The 22,762-nt window shown below is 47.1% G+C and overlaps 1 protein-coding gene across 1 annotated transcript in view; it reads right to left on the reverse strand.

Moving 5' to 3' along the window:
• The window catches only part of LOC126260961 (laminin subunit gamma-1), a 1,198,090-nt gene that overhangs the window by 873,131 nt on the left and 302,197 nt on the right, over positions 1-22,762 (reverse strand). The gene's annotated exons all lie outside the window — the stretch shown is intronic.

A 22,762-nucleotide genomic window follows, 5' to 3' on the forward strand; every position in this document is an offset into this window, starting at 1 on the left:
GATAATTCACAAAAAAATGGTTCAAATGGCTCTGGGCGCTACGGGACTTAACATCTGAGGCCATCATTCCCCTAGAACTTAGAACTACTTAAACCAAACTAACCTAAGGACATCACACACATCCATGCCCGGGGCAGGATTCGAACCTGCGACAGTAGCAGTCGCTCGGTTCCAGACTGAAGCGCCTAGCACCGCTCGGCCACCCCGGCCGGCGATAATTCACATTCTGGAATAATTCCTTTCAAGTGGGTGCGACCGGCTTACATCCCCATCCGAGACTGTGCTCCATCTGTAATGATTTGGTCGTTGACGGGACGTTAAATCCAAATACTTCTTACTTCCTTCAGCAAATTCTACATCTAACATTTATTTAGTTATTCTTATTTCCTAGAAGTTTCCTTTCAAAAGAAATTATTGTACTTCGAAAATTAAGTTGACAGTGACAATTCCCGATAATTTCAACCGCGCTTGCAGACCAGGAAGAAGTGTTCCTCTGAACTAAGTGAGGAGCGTTGCGTTACTACATGTTATCTACAAGTGTAAGTACCAGCCGGTTTCATTTCTAGCCTAGTAGCTCGGAGAGCGACAAGCGATAGTGCGGTGGTTAGGCCTGAGGAACGTACTATCTGAATCCTATCGGACGCGCTTGACGTTGATTGGCCCGCTCTTACGCTTCCTAGCAAGGCAGCCGCGTCCACACACGAGCATAAGAAGCGGATTAATGGTCGCAGCGGCGAGCAGATAGGGCGTTTATAGGGTCCGGAAAGCTGCGGCGGAAGGGGCCGCCAGCAACACCAGGCCGGACTTATCTCTGAGCAGCCGGCGGGGCCGGAATTTACGGCGCAGTGCGACAGTGTGGAGGAAGCGCAGCGCAGCGCTTGCAGCGGGTCTTATATCAGGGCCGGCTGGGGACGGGCAGTGGAATGCGCGCACGGCGGTGACAGCGCGCAAGCCGGGTCTAAGTAGTAAAACACTGCTGCTCACTGCTCGGCAGGCACTGCCGCGGGAACAACGGGAGATACGGGCCCCGCAACCAACATGTGACGTCACACTATGAAAGGTGGCTACACTGAGTCACAGCGCCAGAGATTGCGCCAAAGAGTTTTATTCAGCCGCCTCCACTGGCAGTCGTAGTTGAGAAGTTGCCGTAGTTAGTCGTAGTTGAGAAGTCGTCGTGGAGAGTGCTTGTTCAGAAGTTGTGGCGGTTAGTGCCTTGCTGAGAGGATGATGATAGCTGTACTATTTGAGGCCATGTTGTGTGCAGACCAAAAAAAAACAGAAATACTATAATTGCACATAGAAACCAGAATTACACTCTAATACATGAACACAAGCCAAATGCTTTGTTGACTGAACCTGTGACCAAGAGGCATTATTGTTTAAGACATTTGAAATAAAAAAAATTTCCTTACCTTCATATATATTGACGAAAAGTACACTCTGATCATTGCAACATCCGCAATCCAACAACATCTGGTGTCTAGCCCATCAAAACAACTGCACACAACATGGCCTCAAATAGTACAGCTATCATCATCCTCTCAGCAAGGCACTAACCGCCACAACTTCTGAACAAGCACTCTCCACGACGACTTCTCAACTACGACTAACTACGGCAACTTCTCAACTACGACTGCCAGTGCAGGCGGCTGAATAAAAATCTTTCGCGCAATCTCTGGCGCTGTGACTCAGTGTAGCCACCTTTAAACTAGTCGCCTTGGTAGCCATACTCCGCGAACACTCGTCTGCGTACAGGGCCCATGCGAAATCAATATGTCAATGAAAAAGCACCCACTAAAGGTCTTAACTTTTTCGTGTGCCATCGGGAGCTTGCATGCATTTAAACGTGCAGTGTAGAATTATTATACATGTCTGTTAGTTACCCGATCCCACATGGCTGCTGGCACTTATAATTTCTGCAGTGTCACTTGCTGTGACGTACGTGCCGTGGCCTGTCTTTCTCATGGGCCTCCGCACTGTCAGAGGCGACGTCTGCTGCAGCCAGTAACGCCAGTACACAGCAATGTACTTGTTGCACAAGGTATTTCAGGAGCAAATTATTCGCGATGTACACACCAGTCACGTAACAAATAAGAGCCTACGGAATATCAGACCAGCTGTGTGGATGGATTTAGGAGTTTTTAGTAAACAGAACACAGCATGTTGTTCTCAATGGAGAGACGTCTACAAACGTTAGAGTGACCTCTGGCGTGCCACAAGCGAGTGTTATGGGACCATTGCTTTTCACAATATATATAAATGACCTAGTAGATAGTGTCGGAAGTTCCATGCGGCTTTTAGTGGATGATGCTGTAGTATACAGAGAAGTTGCAGCATTAGAAAATTGCAGCGAAATGCAACAAGATCTGCAGCGGATAGGCACTTGGTGCAGGAGTGGCAACTGACCCTTAACATAGACAAATGTAATGTATTACGAATACATAGAAAGAAGGATCCTTTATTGTATGATTATATGATAGCGGAAAAAACACAGGTAGCAGTTACTTCTGTAAAAATCAGGGAGTATGCGTACGGAACGATTTGAAGTGGAATGATCATATAAAATTGTTGGTAGGGCGGGTGCCAGGTTGAGATTCATTGGGAGAGTCCTTAGAAATCCTTAGAAAATGTAGTCCATCAACAAAGGACGTGGCTTACAAAATACTCGTTCGACATATACTTGAGTATTGTTCATCAGTGTGGGATCCGTACTAGGTCGGGTTGACGGAGGACATAGAGAAGATCCAAAGAAGAGCGGCGCGTTTCGTCACAGGGTTATTTGGTAAGCGTGATAGCGTTACGGAGATGTTTAGCAAACTCAAGTGGCAGACTTGCAAGAAAGGCGCTCTGCATCGCGGTGTAGCTTGCTGTCCAGGTTTCGAGACGGTGCGTTTCTGGATGAGGTATCGAATATATTGCTTCCCCTACTTAAACCTCCCGAGGAGATCACGAATGTAAAATTAGAGACATTCGAGCATGCACGGAGGCTTTCCGGCAGTCGTTCTTCCCGCGAACCATACGCGACTGGAACAGGAAAGGGAGGTAATGACAGTGGCACGTAAAGTGCCCTCCGCCACACACCGTTGGGTGGCTTGCGGAGTATAAATGTAGATGTAGATGTAACGAAGGCGGTAACGAGAGTCATACTAAGGAGGACTAAAAAGAAATTTGTGGTGTGTGGAAGACCAGTTCGGGTTCAGAAGGGGTACAGGAACAAGAAATGCTATAGGTTGTCTGAGGGTAACACGAAAAAGAATTAGACAGAAATGAACAACGAGGTGTATATTTGCTTTATCGGAAGGATGAAGGTTCTCGTTAGAGTCAACTGAAGCATACTGTCTGTCCTGTCTATAACATGCATAGACTGGAAAGATAAAAGGTTAATAAAGAACATTTACTCGAAGTAAAAGGTGGCAGAGTAGGGAGCGAGGAGACAGAAGAGATGAGCATAGGAATCAGTATGAGGAAAAGGATGCTGTTGTACCCACAGGAAACGGCCAAGCCTTGTTAATTCGAAACATAAGAAGTTATGAGACAACAACAGCCAGACCTTGGAGAGCGATTTCGTAAAATGCCAGAGGTTCCTAAACGCATCAGAAAAATATATTGGCCAGAGGCACCATTGCAGCGTCGGTCGCTTGTAGCGATAATACTATAAGCTGCAAAAACAGTAATGATATAATTGCAGAGAAAGAGCGAGGGTAAGGGAGGAATAAAGGGAGTGAGTCTTCGGAAGGGGCGCCTGTACGTCATGAAGAGCCTATAGCAGACCTAAGAAACACAACTGATGGAATGCTAGTCGTTTAGCTAAAGATTTTTGCGTGGCGTATTGTAGATGCGGGCTCAGTTAGTACTGAAAGCTCCATTTTAAGTCAATGGAATGGTGCTAATTAGCCACTGTCTCTGTGTAAAGGCTTGATTTCTTCATGGGCAAGAGCAAGTATATCAGGAATTGATACTGTTTTCTGGATAAAGTCAGTAGTTGTAAAAGAAAGTGTTTGTTATCTCAGTACTTATTCCAAACCTTAGCTAATATAATAAGGGAATCCCAAAACGACGTGTTTTATCACTTCCATTTGTTCAGATTTAATTGAGTACCCTGTAACAACACATTGTTCCGCAACCGCAGAGTTTGTCAGCTGCTTGAGTTGGGTATGTTCCTGTGCTCCTGGCACCATTCTTGGACTGTCCTCACAGTATATCCGATGTATGCCTTGCCACAATTGCTTAGACTACGGCAGCCACATGATTTACGGAGTACAAAGTCGTCTTTCACCGCATCTAATAGTGACACGTTTTCGGAGGAGCACTGAAAACGCATTTAATGTTACATCGAGGCAAGATTCTGCCGATTTTGTTCGATACTTCGCCAGCGTACGGCAGATACTCCACCGTCTTATCCTTCTCGTTGTGTTCTATTTCCTGGGTCTGTGCTTTCTTCTTGAAATCACGTCGGATTTATCTACGGTCGCATCAGTTCTTCTTGAATACGACCTTAAGGTAGCTGGGCTTCCTTAGTAGGCTTCCTTCGTCCAATAACGCACGGGCCCTATGGACCAACGCACATAGCACACCCTCACGTTGTGAAGGATGATGGCAGCTGGAGGCCTGGGTGGGTTTTCTGTGCATGTATTAATATAGGAAAAGAATTTTCTCTGAGTCTGCAGTCATTGTGTATATTTTGTGAATAAAATCGTGTCGATGGCTTAATGAAACTTCGTTTTTACGACGTTTCGGTTACTGCCATAATCAGTTATCAAAAAGCTTAGCATTTTTAAAAGAAGAACTAAAAACTGACCTTCAGTTGCAAATTCTAAGCATTTTGTTATCTGATAATAGCAGCAGCCGAAACGTTATAATAAGTAATCAAATTTTAATAAGTGATCTGGGTGGTCTTACAAAATTACCCGTACACACTGTCCCATAGCGCCTATCACATTACGCCTGACTAATAAATCCACGGGACTGATGACCTTAGCAGTTAAGTCCCATAAGATTTCACACACACACACAATAAATCCACGAAGGAGAATCCGAAATTCTCTTCCACTTCCATAATGAACTGGGATGCAGAGAGTTTAGATGTTGGAGAAACTCCTGAATCCTTTGACTCCCATGTGGCCACATCACAAATGTATCATCGACGTAACTGAAAAAATCGTGGGCTTTGCAGCATTTTCCAGAGCGTTGTCTTTAAAATCCTCTACGAATCAGTTTGCCGCCATCAGTGACAGACGACATCTCATGGCGACTTCATCATTTGTTCGCCGGCCGGTGTGGCTGAGCGGTTTTAGGCGCTACAGTCTGGACCCGAGCGACCGTTACGGTCGCAGGTTCGAATCCTGCCTCGGGCATGGATGTATGTGATGTCCTTAGGGTAGTTAGGTTTAAGTAGTTCTAAGTTCTAGGGGACTGATGACCTCAGATGTTAAGTCCCATAGTGCTCAGAGCCATTTGAAACAAGCGATCATTTATTCATAACAGTCTCCACTGAAGGGAGAGTCCACAGATGTTAGAACGAATTGGAAGACGTCAGTCAGTGTGTGGCTGAACTAATCCCTGATCAGCCTGAGGAATCAGTAAATTTCACTACGGTGAAGAGTGAGACCTCAACAAAGTTCACCTGCAGATGACGATAAGGTACGCAGTTCAGATATCGGTTTTCGTAAACGACTGTACCCATCTGGACACCCAAGAGGAAAAGAAACAAATCCGTTCGCTAGAAAAAAAATTGGTTCAAATGGCTCTAAACACTAAGGGACTTAACATCTGAGGCTTTCAGTCCCCTAGACTTAGAACTACTTAAACCTACCTAAGGACATCACACACATCCATGCCCGAGCCAGGATTCGGACTTGCAACCACAGCAGCACCGCTGTTCCGGACTGAAGCGCCTAGAACCGCTCGGCCACAACGGCCGATTCGCCGGAAAAGCTTAAGATCAGACACTTTCGGTGAGCTTATTCGTTTCTGGTCGTTAATTCCTTATTTCAAAGTACTAAGTTTAGTGTCCTCTAATAACTGTATAATTTTTTGACCCTAAATGTTTGGAACGCATTGAACAAGGTTAAGTTGCGTTACAAGAAGTAAACTTATCGTCAGTTACTTCTGCATATTCCTTTCAGCCTTCTTAGATGCTCGGCACTAAGCACAAGCCCGAATACTCATTTCCCTTGTGATTGCACTGCATGAAGGAGGTAGTGCTTACTCCTTCTACACTCAATCCGTCTGTATGGAAGGGGGAGAACTTCATTTTGATGTCCCTCTCATTCCCCATCGGTGACAAATTGTTTTTTATCATCCGATGTACCCCTTACGTAATGTGGCGCTTAATGCATGGCAAGCGCACCACACACTAGTTTTGTTAAAAAAATAGGAAAAAAGTGTGTATGGTTATACAGGTTGATTCTTGCAAGGAAGAAAACAGCAACTAGCCAGTATTGATAATGCTATTTACTTATACAAATAGCGCCGTTACCAGTTTCGAACCGACAGGTTCATCTTCAGAGGGCTGTTCACTTATACACACAGATTTGTTGATGTTTACTTTAGTTTTCGGTTCTTTATTCCTCCTAGGTATAAGTTCCTGACGGTGGTGGTGCCCTACACCAAAAAATGGTGGTAGCAACAACCAATTTAAACGTGACTATCCCTAATAATGAATGAAGACAATGTTCACGAATTTTTGAAGCTGTGTTGTTGTAGTTACTCGTATACTTTACTTATGTCGTAAATCCCACGTCATTTTGTCAAACTATAAATACAACAGTTCAAATTTAAATATTTGTTTACATTATGTTCTTCCGATATTACGGATAGTTGCGTTTAAAATGGTTCAAATGGCTCAGAGCACTATGGGACTTAACTGCTGTGGTCATCAGTCCCCTAGAACTTTGAACTACTTAAACCCAACTAAACTAAGGATATCACACACATCCATGCCCAAGGCAGGATTAAAACCTGCGACCGTAGCAGTCCCGTGGTTCCGGACTGCAGCGCCTAGAACCGCACGGCCACCGCGGCCGGCCAGTTGCGTTTAAACAGGACGTTACTAACACCACTTTTTGCTGACCCAAGGGACTTCTACCACAAGGTGGAATAAAGAACCGAAAATTAATGTCAACACCAAAAAACGTGTATTTAAATGTGAACAGCTACCTGAAGATGAATCTGTCGGTTCGAAACCGGCAACGGCGCGATTTGTGTAAACAGATAGAAGTATCAATAGTGGCTGGTTGCTGTTATTTTCGTTGCAAGAATCAACCTGCATTCTGTGCAGAGCCACGGTCTCAAAATGTCAGTTTTCGACAAAATAGCATGCATATTGTTGAAAAGTGACGGTCTAACTTGTACAGACAAAACTTATTCGTTTGGATGAACACGGAGTCGGCCGATAGACGTCGCATGTTTACAGATTACCGAGGTATGCGTTTTGGCGCTGCGGATCGTCACGCAGCGGAATGCAAGCTCCACCAGTAAGACAAGCCGCGCCACGTGCGTCACAGCAGGGGACGCTCAAGTCTTACGAGTGCCAGCAGCCTTCTCTAACAAGGGGGCGAGTAACTACACTACTGGCCATTAAAATTGCTACACCTAGAAGAAATGCAGATGATAAAAGGGTATTCATTGGACAAATATATTGAACTAGAACTGACATGTGATTACATTTTCACGCAGTTTGGGTGCATAGATCCTGAAAAATCAGTAACCAGAACAACCACATCTGGCCGTAATAACGGCCTGGATACGCCGGGGCATTGAGTCAAACAGAGCTTGGATGGCGTGTACAGGTACAGTTGTCCATGCAGCTTCAACACGATACCACAGTTCATCAAGAGTAGCGACTGGCGTATTGTGACGAGCCAATTGCTCTGCCACCATTGACCAGACGTTTTCAATTGGTGAGAGATCTGGAGAATGTGCTGGTCAGGGCAGCAGTCGAACATTTTCTGTATCTAGAAAGGCCCGTACAGGACCTGCGACATGCGGTCGTGCATTATCCTGCTGAAATGTAGGGTTTCGCAGCGATCGAATGAAGGGTAGAGCCACGGGTCGTAACACATCTGAAAAGTAACGTCCACTGTTCAAAGTGCCGTCAATGCTAAGAAGAGTTGACCGAGACGTGTAACCAATGGCACCCCATACCATCAAGCTGGGTGATACGCCAGTACGGCGATGACGAATACACTCTTCCAATGTGCGTTCACCGCAATGTCGCCAAACACGGATGCCACCATCATGAAGCTGTAAACAGAACCTGGATTCATCCGAAAAAATGACGTTTTGCCATTCGTGCACCCAGGTTCTTCGTTGAGTACACCATCGCAGGCGCTCCTGTCTGCGGTGCAGCGTCAAGGGTAACCGCAACGATGGTGTCCGTGCTGATAGTCCATGCTGCTGCCAACGTCGCCGAACTGTTCGTGCAGATGGTTATTGTCTTGCAAACTTCCCCATCTGTCTACTCAGGGATCGAGACGTGTCTGCACGATCCGTTACAGCCATGCGGATAAGATGCCTGACATCTCGACTGCTATTGATATGAGGCCGTTGGGATCCAGCACGGCGTTCCGTATTACCCTCCTGAACCCACCGATTCCAATTCTGCTAACAGTGATTGAATCTCGACCAACGCGAGCAGCAATGTCGCGATACGATACACCACAATCGCGATAGGCTACAATCCGACCTTTATCAAAGTCGAAAACGTGATGGTACGCATTTCCCCTCCTTACACGAGGCATCACAACAACGTTTCACCAGGCAACGCCGGTCAACTGCTGTTTGTGTATGAGAAATCGGTTGGAAACTTTCCTCACGTCAGTACGTTGTAGGTGTGGCCACCGGCGCCAACCTTGTGTGAAAGCTCTGAAAAGTTAATCATTTGCATATCACAGCATCTTCTTCCTGTCGGCTAAATTTCGCGTCTGTAGCACGTCATCTTCGTGGTGTAGCAATTTTAATGGCCAGTAGTGTATTTTATAGTTTTTAACAGCGCGTTTAAGTAATGCAGGCTCTCGATAGCACACGGCAGAGTTAAGTCCTTAATTTCATACCTTTTCGTTGACATATTGTTTCCCGCGGGCCCTGCACGGAGCAGCCGGCGGAGTGGCCGTGCGATTCTAGGCGCCTTCAAAAAAATGGTTCAAATGACTCTGAGCACTATGGGACTCAACTGCTGTGGTCATTGGTCCCCTAGAACTTAGAACTACTTAAACCTAACTAACCTAAGGACATCACACACATCCATGCCCGAGGCAGGATTCGAACTTGCGACCGTAGCAGTCGCACGGTTCCGGACTGCGCGCCTAGAACCACGTGACCACCGCGGCCGGCCTCTAGGCGCCTTCAGTCTGGAGCCGCGCGACCGCTACGGTCGCAGGTTTGAATCCTGCCTCGGGCATGGATGTGTGTGATGTCCTTAGGTTAGTTAGGTTTAAGTAGCTCTAAGTTCTAGGCGACTGATGACCTCAGAAGTTAAATCGCATAGTGCTCAGAGCCATTTGAACCATTTTGCACGGAGCGGAACTTTCGCGAAGTACAATGGTCAAGGCGAAAAGTGTGACGTCACAAGTTCGTTGTAGGAGCCCGTATTTTCCGTGGGCCCCGGGGGAGTGCCGACTGACTGCCCGTGAGGCGCACGTGGCAGTCGGGTGGGACTGGTACCTGCGCCAGCTACAGGGCTGCAGCAATTCCGCGGCCGGCCGTGGCCGGAATCGAACGGCCGCCGAGTGTGCAGCGGGGAAGCCAGCCATTATCCAATTGGCCCGCGCTGGGGCCGACTGGAACTGCCAGCGGCGATAGTCGGACCCTGCCGGCGCAGCGGCCGGAGGAGCCGCCCTGCTCTGCTACAACAAACAACTCGTCTTTATCGCCAAAATAGCGGTTTGGCTAATCTTCCAGTTTTTGACGTTGGACTCCAACAGCTGTGTGATTCTATTGTGTCTCTCGGTCACACTCTCATCAATCTCCTCCATTTGCCCACCGTGAATTATCAAAAGCGGTGGGTGAGACATGGTCGGCCATGATCCCCCAGTACGTGTGGAGGCCCTCCGGGGAACGTAACTTGGGTTTGAGTGCCGCACCGTCTCGATGATGTCAAACTGCACAACATAAGACCCGGGCCATACCATCATTTTATCACATCATCACTCCGATAACACCTCCAGGCTGTGGAACGGTGAGGGTTGTCGTTGTGTCAAGGAAGGACGTTAAACTCCCGTCATGGTAGGACGTTAAACGCCCCCAACCCAAGGCGAAAGCGAAGGGTGCGTGGCACAGGGGGAGCTGTGTCTGAGGGACTAACCATCTGTCCCTCCCTCAATTCGCAGGGCACAAGACCAGCTGGTGCTCTGCATGCCGGCGACCTCGTTTGTCGGCGTGGGACCTCGGCGCGAGTCGGCAAGTGCGCTTCGCCGCGCCTATGGTTAACCGGGGCGTGTTCTGCCAAACCCAGGGGGTGGTGACATCGCCTGGGCCAGGTTAGCTGGGTCCAGACCGTCAAACGACTGGGTGACCGGCCCGCCACCTGAGTAGGAGCGGGTCCTTGGCCTACAGGTGGGAGCTCGGGCTAGTAGGCGGCGAAGGGCGAGAAGTGCATCCGCTTCTCCGGAGTGCGGGGTGCACTTGCCGAGGAACACTGGGAGAAATCGTCGATGACGGGGCCACTGAAGGGGACCAGGACACTGGCAACGGTGTGCTGAACTCGGCGGCTCAGAGATGCCCTTGACCTAGGGGCGAGGTTGGTGGGCGAGCTGCATCTTAGTCCCCCCCCCCCCCCCATGCCAGAGGGGCCGGTCCGGGGTTAGAGACGGGCTCCCAATCCCCTTTTTTTCTCGCTTGTCAATCATGGCCGAACCAGAGACAAGCGAATCGTGTGCTTCCGCGAGAGCTTCGATGCTTTCTGCTCCCGACCCATCGGGGCAAATGGAGGAGTTTGATGAGAGTGTGACCGAGAGACACAACAGAATCACACAGCTGTTGGAGTCCAACGTCAAAAACGGGAAGATTAGCCAAACCGCTATTTTCGCGATAAAGAACGAACTTGCCTCCTGGGCGATTGCTCATGCTAGGCTTGAGGGGCGAGTTGAAGAACTGCAACGGGAAAACTTTACCCTTAGGAGACAACCGGCTAGGACATGGGCAGGTGTAGTGGCTCAGGCTGCCCCTAAATCCCAAACAACTAAAGAGACAATAGCAAAAGTGGCACAAAAGCCGGACACGGCGGTCTTCTTAAGACCTCTGCCCGGCCAAGACACCAAAAAGGTCCAAGAAATTTTCACGACCATAGTAAGTCCAGTTAAGGATAAAATAAAGGTGAACAAAGTTAAGGCAACAAAAAATGTAGTAATTGTGGACGTAGCAACCGAAGAAGATAAAAACAAGATTCTAAATAATCAAAATTTGTGTAAGGCGGTCAGGTGCGAACCCCCAAAGAAGAGGAATCCACTCGTAATCATGTACGATGTACCGGTTACGATGGACAATAATGAATTGTGCAATACGATTAGGAATCAAAATTTCGATAATATGACTGATGAACAATTTAAAAATGACTTTAAATTAAAATTTAAGACAGGACCAAGAGACAGGCAGACAGTACATCACGTAGCAGAAGTAACAGGATCTATGTGGAAAAAGCAGCCGGCCGAAGTGGCCGTGCGGTTAAAGGCGCTGCAGTCTGGAACCGCAAGACCGCTACGGTCGCAGGTTCGAATCCTGCCTCGGGCATGGATGTTTGTGATGTCCTTAGGTTAGTTAGATTTAACTAGTTCTAAGTTCTAGGGGACTAATGACCTCAGAAGTTGAGTCCCATAGTGCTCAGAGCCATTTGAACCATTTTTTTTGGAAAAAGCTTACATCTATGGGAAGGATATACGTTGGATTTCATGCTATCAACGTTAGGGACTACTTGGTGGTGCCTCGCTGCCACAATTGTGAAGATCTAGATCACATCCACAAGTATTGCGACAGGAAGCCGGCTTGCTCCAGATGCGGAGCAGAAGATCATGTAAGGAAGAATTGCACAAAATCTGGAACCTGCATTCCATGTGCAAGGAGAGGCAAAAAGACATGTAATGCCTCAGGTAGGAAATTCCCAACCTATAGGATGTTGGAGCAAAGGCTGATATCAAGAATTGATTATGGTTGAAGCTGCAGCTGTGATCAGGATGCCAAAAAGGAAGTCTTCGGGGAAGAGGCGTAGGGACGCGGCTAGGGCTGTTAAATTCAGGCAATTCTTAACCTTCGTTGAAGGAAGTAAAACAGGAAGAACAGGTATGGTAGATGTGTCCGTCCAGACGGACCTGTGTGAACGGGAAGTTGCCGCTCCCCCCTCCCCCCGGTACTCGAGACCGCCAGAAGATCGGGCACCCGAAGTCAGGCGTCCTGCAATAGCGGGCCAAATTAAAGCCACAGAAAATAGCTCCACATCCGAAGGACCAGTTCAAGTTAACACAATTAGTAGTACAATAGTTACACCTACCTCTGACCAATCCTTAGTTAAACGTATAGAGGTGGATCCCGTCAGGATCTACCCCAATCTAGAACATGCTCTGCAACTTTCGCGTCTGTCCTGACCACAGCTCTAAGGCATATAGTGCGGGTGGGACACGAGTATGGACGTAAAGTCACCTTCTCGGCCATGGAGGCTGTCGATAGGATACAGTTAAAGACCATGAATCTCCCCACTGACTTCGGCGCCCTGCGTGACCTTGTTAAAAAGGTTTTTCAAAGAAGAAATGAGAAATTCAATCTAGACGAAATTTACGAACAGGCTGTCTTAGACAATGGAAGGATAGCTTTTGAATGGAGGAAGACCTTTCCAGAACAATACGTACACACGTATTTCCCATGACAATTAAAATACAGATAGGACAATTAAATGCACATAATAGCCGATTAGTCATGCAGGAGCTACGAAGGGTGATGGAGGAGATGAGTCTTGACGTACTCTGTCTACAGGAGCCATACTCTCTTGCGGGGAACATAGCTTTCGCTAGTGTCAACTGGCAAATAGTATCCTTTGGAGATGACCCTAAAGCCACCACTATAGTCATAAATAAAGCCATACGAGTCACAGTGCTCGCTCATTTTTCAAATGAACACTGCGTTGTAACCGAACTCCAGACTCCAGTCGGGGTCATTCACTTAGTTAATACGAGGCCTGTTCAGAAAGTAAGCTCCGATTGATTGCCAAATTGAAACCACAGTGAACATCAGAAATGTTTTACTTGTAACAATTAGCTACACCTTTCAGCTACTTCTCTACGTAGTCGCCGTTCTGACGTAGACTTTTGTCATAGCGTTGTACCAACTTTTCAATAGCCTCATCATAGAAGGCAGCCGCCAGTGCTTTCCGCCAATTCTCCACGCTGTCCTACACCTCGTTGTCTGTGTCAAAATGTTGTCTTCAAAGACAGCGGTTCATGTGACCAGAGATGAAACTCAGGGGGAGACAATTGCGGACTGTATTGTGGGTAATCTCACATTTCCATTTGAAAACGATGCAGGAGCATCTTCATTGCCCCTGCAGAATGCGGCTGAGAATTGTCTTGAAGAAGAAACAGCACGACAGTTATGTAATGTTAGCTGCATAGCTTCAGGCGAAATTTCTCACCAGGCCCTCGTACTTGGCGGCGAACACTATTTTCTAGACATCTTTACGCACTCACTGCGAGCTCCGAAATGAGAAGAGCGACGTGATGCTAACTGGGGTTATACTAGAGACACTACCCAACACATCTGTGCAAAGCTTTATCGGATTTTCATAGTCGTTTCCATTTCGCGACCGATCGGAGCTTACTTTCTGAACGCCCCTCGTATGTATTACCAATACGGTGAGGACATTGAGACACATTTAGATCAATTATCACGAGTCACAATAGCACTAAGAGGCAGAAAGATAGTGGTGGTGGCAGATGTCAATGCGAAGTCCCCCCTGTGGTACAGTGGCACCCGGGACAGCAGAGGGGAGAAGATGGAGGAAACATTAATGTCACTACGGTACTTGGTCGCCAACAGAGCCGGGAACCCCCCCCCACCTACACAGGTTGAGGAGGAGAAGGAACTAATATTGATATAACATTACTTTCACCGAATTTTGCTGGTCATTTGAATAACTGGAGAGTAAGAGACCAAGTAACGACAAGTGACCATAACTTAATTACATTTGAGCTTACAGACAGGGAATGCCACTGGGACATAGGGTGGGAGTTTCAATTAAATTATAACAGAACTGATTGGGAGCGCCTTGCAAGAGAGCTTGTCCCCCCGACGTGGCCGGAGGGTGATGAAGTCGACAGGCATGCTGAACAGCTGATTAGTGCCATCACAAAAGCGGTAAAGGCAGCAGTACCAGCTAGGAGAAGGGCTGTCGCGGCCTCCCCGTCACCATGGTCTGCTGAACTGGGGCAGATGCGTCAGTCGGTCAGGAGGGCGAGGAGGTACTACCAGCGAAGTGTCGTCTGGGAAGAAAAACAGAGATGGTTAGAAATCTATAGGAATGCCAAGGAAGAGTTCCAGAGGGAGCTCAAAAGGGTTAGGCTGGTAAGCTGGGAGAAGTATGTCCACAGCCAATTGGCTACAGATCCCTGGGGTATCCCATATAAAATTGTCAGGGAAAAAATTAGGTCTCCTATGGTACTATCAACCATCCGGGATGGGAATCGGATGACAGGGACATGGCAGGAAACTGCTGAAGTCCTTCTCCGGTCCCTGCTTCCGGATGACACGGAAAATGAGGATACAGAAGAACAAGGCCTAATTAGGCAAGCTCAGCTAGAAGAGTACCAAAACAACACCTTGGTGTACCCTTTCTCGGAGAACGAGGTGGAGGAGCACATTAAGGCACTTAAGAGAGGAAAGGCCCCAGGACCAGACGGCATTATAGCGGAGGTGGTGCAATACCTCGCTCCTCAACTAGTAGCACCTCTAGCTAGAATCTACAATGAGGCCCTAAGCCTCAAAAAGTTTCCTACCATCTGGAAACAAGCAAACGTTGTAATAATAAAAAAGGGACTGGATAAGGATCCAAAAGAGGTCAAGTCCTACAGACCCATTTGTCTGTTGGATCTGCTGGGAAAACTGCTGGAGAGGCTGCTGGCTGACAGGCTGATGGCACACCGAGTGCTTTGTGGAATGAGCAGCAGGCAGTTCGGCTTTAGGCCGGGGCGTTTTGCGTCTGACGCAATCGCCATGGCGGCTGAGGTCTGCGGGTCGTCCACACATAAGTACATAGTTGGCATCATGGTGGACATCAGTGGCGCCTTGGACAACCTGTGGTGGCCTTCGCTTTTCTCTCGCTTGCGAGAGAAGGAGTGTCCAGGGCCGCTACACGGCTGTCTCAGGAGCTATTGCTTGGACAGGGAGGTTTGGCTATCATCCCCTAGCGGAAGAGTGGGCAAGAAGATAACAAAGGGGTGTCCACAGGGCTCTGTCCTGGGGCCACTCTTTTGGGATGTCAATATGGAGCCTCTCCTTGAGACCTTGGAGAGCTGTGTAGATGTGCTAGAGGTGATAGCTTACGCTGATGACCTCCTGTTGGTTGGCGGTCGGAGCCGAGAGGAATTAGAACCAAAGATTGAGAGAACCATGACATTACTCTCACAGTGGTGCCACAGAACTAAGCAAAAAATAGCACCTAACAAATCCACTTATCTACTCCTAAAGGGCCAATTGGTCAGAAACCCTACAGTTAGGATGGATGGCACGCCAGTAATACGTCGTCGAGAAGCTAGATACCTAGGGGTAATACTAGATGAAAAATGGAGCTTCGCCAGGCATATCGAGGCAACTACACATAGGGCAATAGAAGTGTTAAACAATCTCATCAACATCGGCCATAGACGATTTCATCTTCCACCATATCTCATCAAGCTATGAAAAACTAGGGATATCATGGGGGTCAGAGTGGGGGATAAAATTACCATTAAGAGAAGGGGGATGGAACTTTGGCAGGAAATTTGGGATGGGGAAGAGACAGGAAGAAGAACGCACCAATTATTACCAAACATTCAGCAAAGATTAGGGATGAAACATTTCCAGCCTAGCAAGGGACTGCTGCACTTCCTCACTGGGCATGGCCCGTACCCGGCATATCTTTGCCGGTTCGGGAAAAGAGAGACACCGTCGTGTGACTGTGGTGCCGAAGTGGGCACACCGGATCATGTGGTCTACGAGTGTCCGCTTTTCGACGACGTTGCAGCTGACCTACGACATTCATTGCCTAACACAGACAGCTTTCATCTCATTAGGGAGCCTACCACCTTTACCATTATCGATAAACTGGCTAGCGAGGTATCCGCCAAGATCCTAAGGGAATACAGAAGGGAGATCGAGTAGATAGGATCCACAAAAAATCTTGACATCACGCACCATCCCATTCCGCCAGGGTGCGTACTGGCCGACCGTCTACGACGATCGGGATCCGACGCATCCAGGACCAGGGGGAGGGTGCGACCAAACCGGCTAAGACTACAGCACACCAACTACGACTTATAATATTTATCATTATTATTATTTGTAGAAGTAGATTGTAGGAAATTTTCTTTAGACCTGCAGCGATTGTTGAATAGGCCAGCCCAGTGCCAGGGGCACGCCCACTGGGGTTAGCTCGGTGGGCATGGCCAAAAAACAGTAGGTTTATATTATATACTGGCACACCTGTAACGCTGCAGGATGTAGTTGTCAGTAGTAAAGTAGGTTAGAGTTGATAGTATGATTGATTAACAGAAAAACACATAGATACCCATAGATAATATAGATACCCATAGATCGAACTAACTTCCTGTAGCTAATACTAACAGTAGAATATAAAAGATACAGTAAATGCTGCTGAAATGTAAATTTGTAGCCAAATTCGACCCACTAATGATTTCAGGTGGTGGGTTAGTTATGTATAATATTGGGTTTTGAACAATAAAGTTTAAAAAAAAAAACTCCTCTGCTCGCAACGTACGTGCTGGGCTAGTCCGGGCGCACACGGCTTCCGGCTACACTCGCCCTTGCGGGAGTAAGCAACGAGCAAGTTCTCAGTACATAGGCTGTCACATAGTTCGAGCACCGTGCACAGGCGTCAGAAGAAATTTTTCCAAGAGGGGGCAAAGTTAAAATTTTCCATTTTTCATGTAACGGATTCGGTGAGTTTGCAAACGTGTCGTGTCCCAAGACCTAAATATGACAATAATAGCGGAGCGGTCTTGGCCGCTGCAGTCATGGACTGTGCGGCTGGTCCCGGCGGAGGTTCGAGTCCTCCCTCGGGCATGGGTGTGTGTGTTCGTCTTAGTATAATTTAGGTTAAGTAGTGTGTAAGCATAGGGACTGATGACCTTAGCAGTTAAGTCCCATTCGATTTCACACACATTTGAACATGACAATAATAGTTTTGTAATTTAAGTAACTTCCGTAATTCAAAATACTGATATTTATCTACTTTGTAGTTATAAAGAAGATTAGTTTCTTGCTCAGTGGTAAGTACGTTTCAATAGTATATGCAAAGTACATCTTTTTACGTTGCTAATATAAATATGGATGCCATCTTTTTGATTCAAAGAACTGAAATTACCTCGTCATGTAATTAAATCGAGCGTATCCAACGAGTTGTGAAATAAAGAAAGAAAATACAAAAATAAATTATTCATGCTCCCATAACGTTAAGATGAAACTGAAAACTAAAGATTTTAAACAGGAAAAAAGAATGAGAAAATCGTTCTGCATAACAACAAAGAAGCCACATTAAAACCCCTCGAAATGGAGAAACAAGAAGTAACTTTAATAAGGCTTATTCAGCTTTGACGCGATCTGTAACACTTTGCTTCTAAAACTTCACCTCTGTTCACGTTAATGGATTCATTGCATTAATATCGTGATTTCAGTTTTTTAGTGTTGATTGACACGACCGAAGTTGAACAAAAAGTGCTTTGAAAGCTAAATTTTATGAGTTGGTTAGATAAGGGGTAGGCCTGGGCCAATGTAAAATTAGATGAATGTGGGAAACCTCACAAAACCATCCTCTAATATGTCGGTGGAATCAACATTAGGTAGCCTAGGACTGCACCAAGGTACACCTCATCTTTAAAGTCAGTACCTCCCTTAGACTGTCGTTTATTTACAGTGTTATATTTACACTTACATAAGCCGGCCGCTGGTGGCCGAGCGGTTCTGGCGCTACGGTCGCAGGTTCGAATCCTGCCTCGGGCATGGATGTGTGTGTTGTCCTTAGGTTAGTTAGGTTTAAGTAGTTCTAAGTTCTAGGGGACTTATGACCTCAGCAGTTGAGTCTCATAGTGCTCCGAGCCATTTTTTTTTTTTTTTACACTTACATAATCATGATTTCGGCTTCAAAGTGCCATTATCAAGTGTTTTAAGTGTTATAAAGGGCCTAAGATGTCATACTGTCGTATTAAAATACACTATTAGACACAATTTCTAAGAGTCGATATTTCTGGCAGAGCAGTATGCAATGACAGTGTGTTTAATAGTGTATTTTAATACGACAGTATGCCATCTTAGGCCATTTATAACTCTTCAAACACTTGATAATGGCACTTTGAAGCCGAAATCATGATTGTGTAAGTGTAAATATAACACTGTAAATAAACGACAGTCTAATGGCGGTCCCGCGCCCGGGTTCTCGGGTTCGATTCCCGGCGGGGTCAGGAATTTTCTCTGCCTCGTGATGACTGGGTGTTGTGTGATGTCCTTAGGTTAGTTAGGTTTAAGTAGTTCTAAGTTCTAGGGGACTGATGACCATAGATGTTAAGTCCCACAGTGCTCAGAGCCATTTTTCTAATGGCGGTACTGACTTTAAACAAATATATTATGACTGTGGCCCTCATTATGAAAAAATTAGTAAACCTCATCTCTCCAGTTTGTCCGGTCGCTGTGGTCAAGCGGTTCTACGCGCTTCGTTACGGAACCACGCGGCTGCTACTGTCGCAGGTTCGAATCCTGCCTCGGATATGGACGTGTGTGATGTCCTTAGGTTAGTTGGATTTAAGTAGTTCTAAGTCTAGGGGACTGATGACCTCAGATGTTAGGTCCCATAGCGCTTAGAGCCATTTGAACCAATCTCCAGTTTGTCGCAACTGGAATACAGAATTCGTAGCTCTGTAACAGCGTGTGTCACTGTGTCGCATCCATAGACTTTGAGAAGTACCAGCGGTGAGAAGCACATTTTTCGACCGCGAAATTTCACACTTTATCCCTCTTTACTAGCACAGAAAATAGCATTTAATTTCTTCGACTGATGTGTCGGGTTACGCGTTGCTGTACACAACTACAGTACAGGTGGGTGTGTTCTTTCGCGTACTCTGTCGTCAAAAACTGAATGCAGAACCATCAAGTAATCAAGAGACTTCTTTTTTCCACAGACGAAGGTCAATTACAGTTGCGAATTCGTTGTGCACTGAGCAGACGGGGCGTCCTTACGGGAAATGGAGACGGGTGACAGCCTCGCATGCTGCTGCCATGTTTATATCTTGGGAATGGGAGACCCAATCCGTGCACTACGGCAATAGACGGGCTCCTATCCGCGTCTGGGTAAAGGTTAAAGGCGAAAACGACAGAAAATTATTAAAGCCATGGTGTCAGCGGAGTTCTGTAACGGTGTATATCCATTCTGACTGTAGAACGGTGCCGTAACCGCAACCACTCCAAGGAATCGGTATTATTTCCCACGAACACAGCTAAGAAAACCCAAGATATACAGGGTTTTCATTTTTAACTGAAGACACTGAAATATCTCGGAAACTACACGTCGGATCAAAAAAAGTTATAATTCCAATTTGTTTGTCTCGGAGCTATAATACAGTTATAACACAAGAAGAACCAAATACAAACATCCTTTAAGCACCAATACGGCGTTTCCTGCCATTTTATGACAATAGATCGCACCAATAACGACGCGCTTTCGAAATATCCTCAATGTGCTGGTGCTTTGAAACGGCATGTATTCACAGGACGAAAGTTGTAATGAAAAACCCACAAAATATGGACTGCAAAAAAATGGTTCAAATGGCTCTGAGCACTATGGGACTTAACACCTGAGGTCGTCAGTCCCCTAGAACTTAGAACTAGTTAAACCTAACTAACCTAAGGACATCACAAACATCCATGCCCGAGGCAGGATTCGAACCTGCGACCGTAGCGGTCTTGCGGTTCCAGACTGCAGCGCCTTTAACCGCACGGCCACTTCGGCCGGCTATGGACTGCAACTGAAAACGAGTATGGCGTCTTCCGAGCTCTACTTGTGAAATAGAACGCGATTTTGCTTCTCATTGGTCAGGTACTTCACCACGAAGCAAAAATCTGACTTGTCTTTTTGAGGCTTTCACGTAACGGAATGCTGTGGAAGGTGAAATTCCATGCCGTGACGTCACGAAACTCGAGCGGCGCCTCGTCCACGAACGTTTTCTCGTCCCGTGTGAGGATGGCGTTTAATCGGATGCAACGAATACTTGAATTGCAGCGGGAGCGCGCTTGTAACGCTGGCACGCGACTGCGGGGGCCAACAGGTGTGTGGGTGCAGGTGCGTGCGCGACACGTGGCCCGCAGTCATATCGCGCACCTCCCGCTTCCTGGGGAAGGACCGGGCGGACGCTCGCTCTCCACTGATCCCCTCCGCCTCCCCCACATCCTACTCCGACGCCTCGCCGTCTTGTTGAAACTTCGGCACAAGCGCCGCTCTGTGGGCACACAGCACACTGCCTTGTTAGGCGCCGGCCTCAAAGGCTCCCTTTAATTACAACCGTGCCGCTCTGCTTACGTACTAGTCGCAATGCGACGTCTAGCACCTCCGACCGTAAATACATACAGACCGCGCAACCCCCCTATCTCTACTGTGTTAAGGTGTGAAACCAAAGCAAAAAATCGAGTTTCTATCATCGTGCACTGTGCGACGTGGAGTCGACAGTTACAGTTTTCTCATTTCGAGCTGAAAACAAGAATTAATGTTGAAGTACTTTGAACATTTCTACGATAAACAAACGAGCTTGTAGTTCATTCTCCATATTTAAGAAGACGATGAATTCAACACAAATGGTCTTCGTCGACCATCAAAAGAAATAAGTAACCAACTTTGTAACCCTGTCCTAAGAAGGAAAGGCAAGAACTTGGAACAACGAAAAGAAGGCTTTCACAGAGTTCGGTCTCTACTATTTGGCTATCAAAGGTTTAAGTCCTCTCTCTCCTTGAGCAGAACACATTGGAACAGATTAACACTAAAGTGATAGTCAACAGGAGTGCACAGTTTCTACAATCTTGCCAAGTGAGTCTGACAGAACACCAAAAGGCACGCAAGCATGTAATGGCAGTTGTGGGGAAGGCGGGTAGTCGTCTTCGGTTCATTGGTAGAATTTTGGGAAGATGTGGTTCATCTGTAAAGGAGACCGCTTATAAAACACTAATACGACCTACTCTTGAGTACTGCTCGAGCGTTTGGGACCCCTATCAGGCCGGATAGAGGGAGGACATAGAAGCAATTCAGAGGCGGGCTGCTAGATTTGTTACTGGTAGATTTGATCATCACGCGAGTGTTACGGAAATGCTTCAGGAACTCGGGTGGGAGTCTCTAGAGGAAAGGAGGCGTTCTTTTCGTGAATCGCTACTGCGGAAATTTAGAGAACCAGCATTTGAGGCTGACTGCAGTACAATTTTACTGCCGCCAACTTATATTTCGCGGAAAGACCACAAACATAAGAGAGATTAGGGCTCGTACAGAGGCATATATGGAGTCATTTTTCCCTCGTTCTGTTTGGGAAGGGAACAGGGAGAGAAGATGCTAGTTGTGGTACGAGGCACCCTCCACCATGCACCGTACGGTCGATTGCGGAGTATGTATATAGATGTAGATGTAGAGCCGGGTCCGAGGTCCCTTGGCGACGATAGCGGCGTGCGGTCGGGGGAGCAGACTTCATCTCTTGGCTGGATGCGCCGTTAAGTGCTGTGATCGTCGCGGACGCGGTCCTCCATACCCTCACGGCGGAGGTACACTTCTTCTTCATTGGCTCCCCGTGACGTTGGCGGATGCAGCAAATGGCTTTTGTAGGACCAACCTCTGTTGCTGATTCACACGCCTTCTGTTCTGTGGTCTGGTGTACGCGAAGGCTCTCTGCATGTTGCGCTGCAAATTACGGAGTCGACACGTTCAGCAATCGCGGGGGCAGAGCTGGCAACCAATCCGACAGCGGTGTATTGCCGTGTGGCGTCGGCGATTGACGACATTTGCGACACCCCAAATGTCACCAAAAATGGTTCAAATGGCTCTGAGCACTATGGGACTTAACATCAGAGGTCATCAGTCCCCTAGAACTTAGAACAACTTAAACCTAACTAACCTAAGGACATCACACACATCCATGCCCGAGGCAGGATTCGAACCTGCGACCGTAGCGGTGGCGCGGTTCCCGACTGAAGCGCCTAGAACCGCTCGGCCACACCGTCCGGCCCAAATGTCAACAAATTATTAGTATTTTACACGGTGACTCGAAACAATGGGAAACTTTGTAACGTATTGTGGCAACTATGCAAGGTACACTACGTGATGAAAAGTATCCGGACACCACAAAAAACATACGTTTTTCATGTTAGATGCATTGTGCTGCCACCTACTGCCATGTACTCCATTCAGCGACGTCAGTAGTCATTAGAAATCGTGAGAGAGCAGAACGGGGCGCTCCGCGGAACTCACGGACTTCGAACGTGGTTAGGTGATTGGTGGCACTTGTATCATACGTCTGTACGCGAGATTTCCACGCTCCTAAACATC

This window comes from Schistocerca nitens, chromosome 5 (assembly GCF_023898315.1).
Source record: "Schistocerca nitens isolate TAMUIC-IGC-003100 chromosome 5, iqSchNite1.1, whole genome shotgun sequence".
In the NCBI taxonomy this organism is placed as follows: Eukaryota; Metazoa; Arthropoda; class Insecta; order Orthoptera; family Acrididae; genus Schistocerca; species Schistocerca nitens.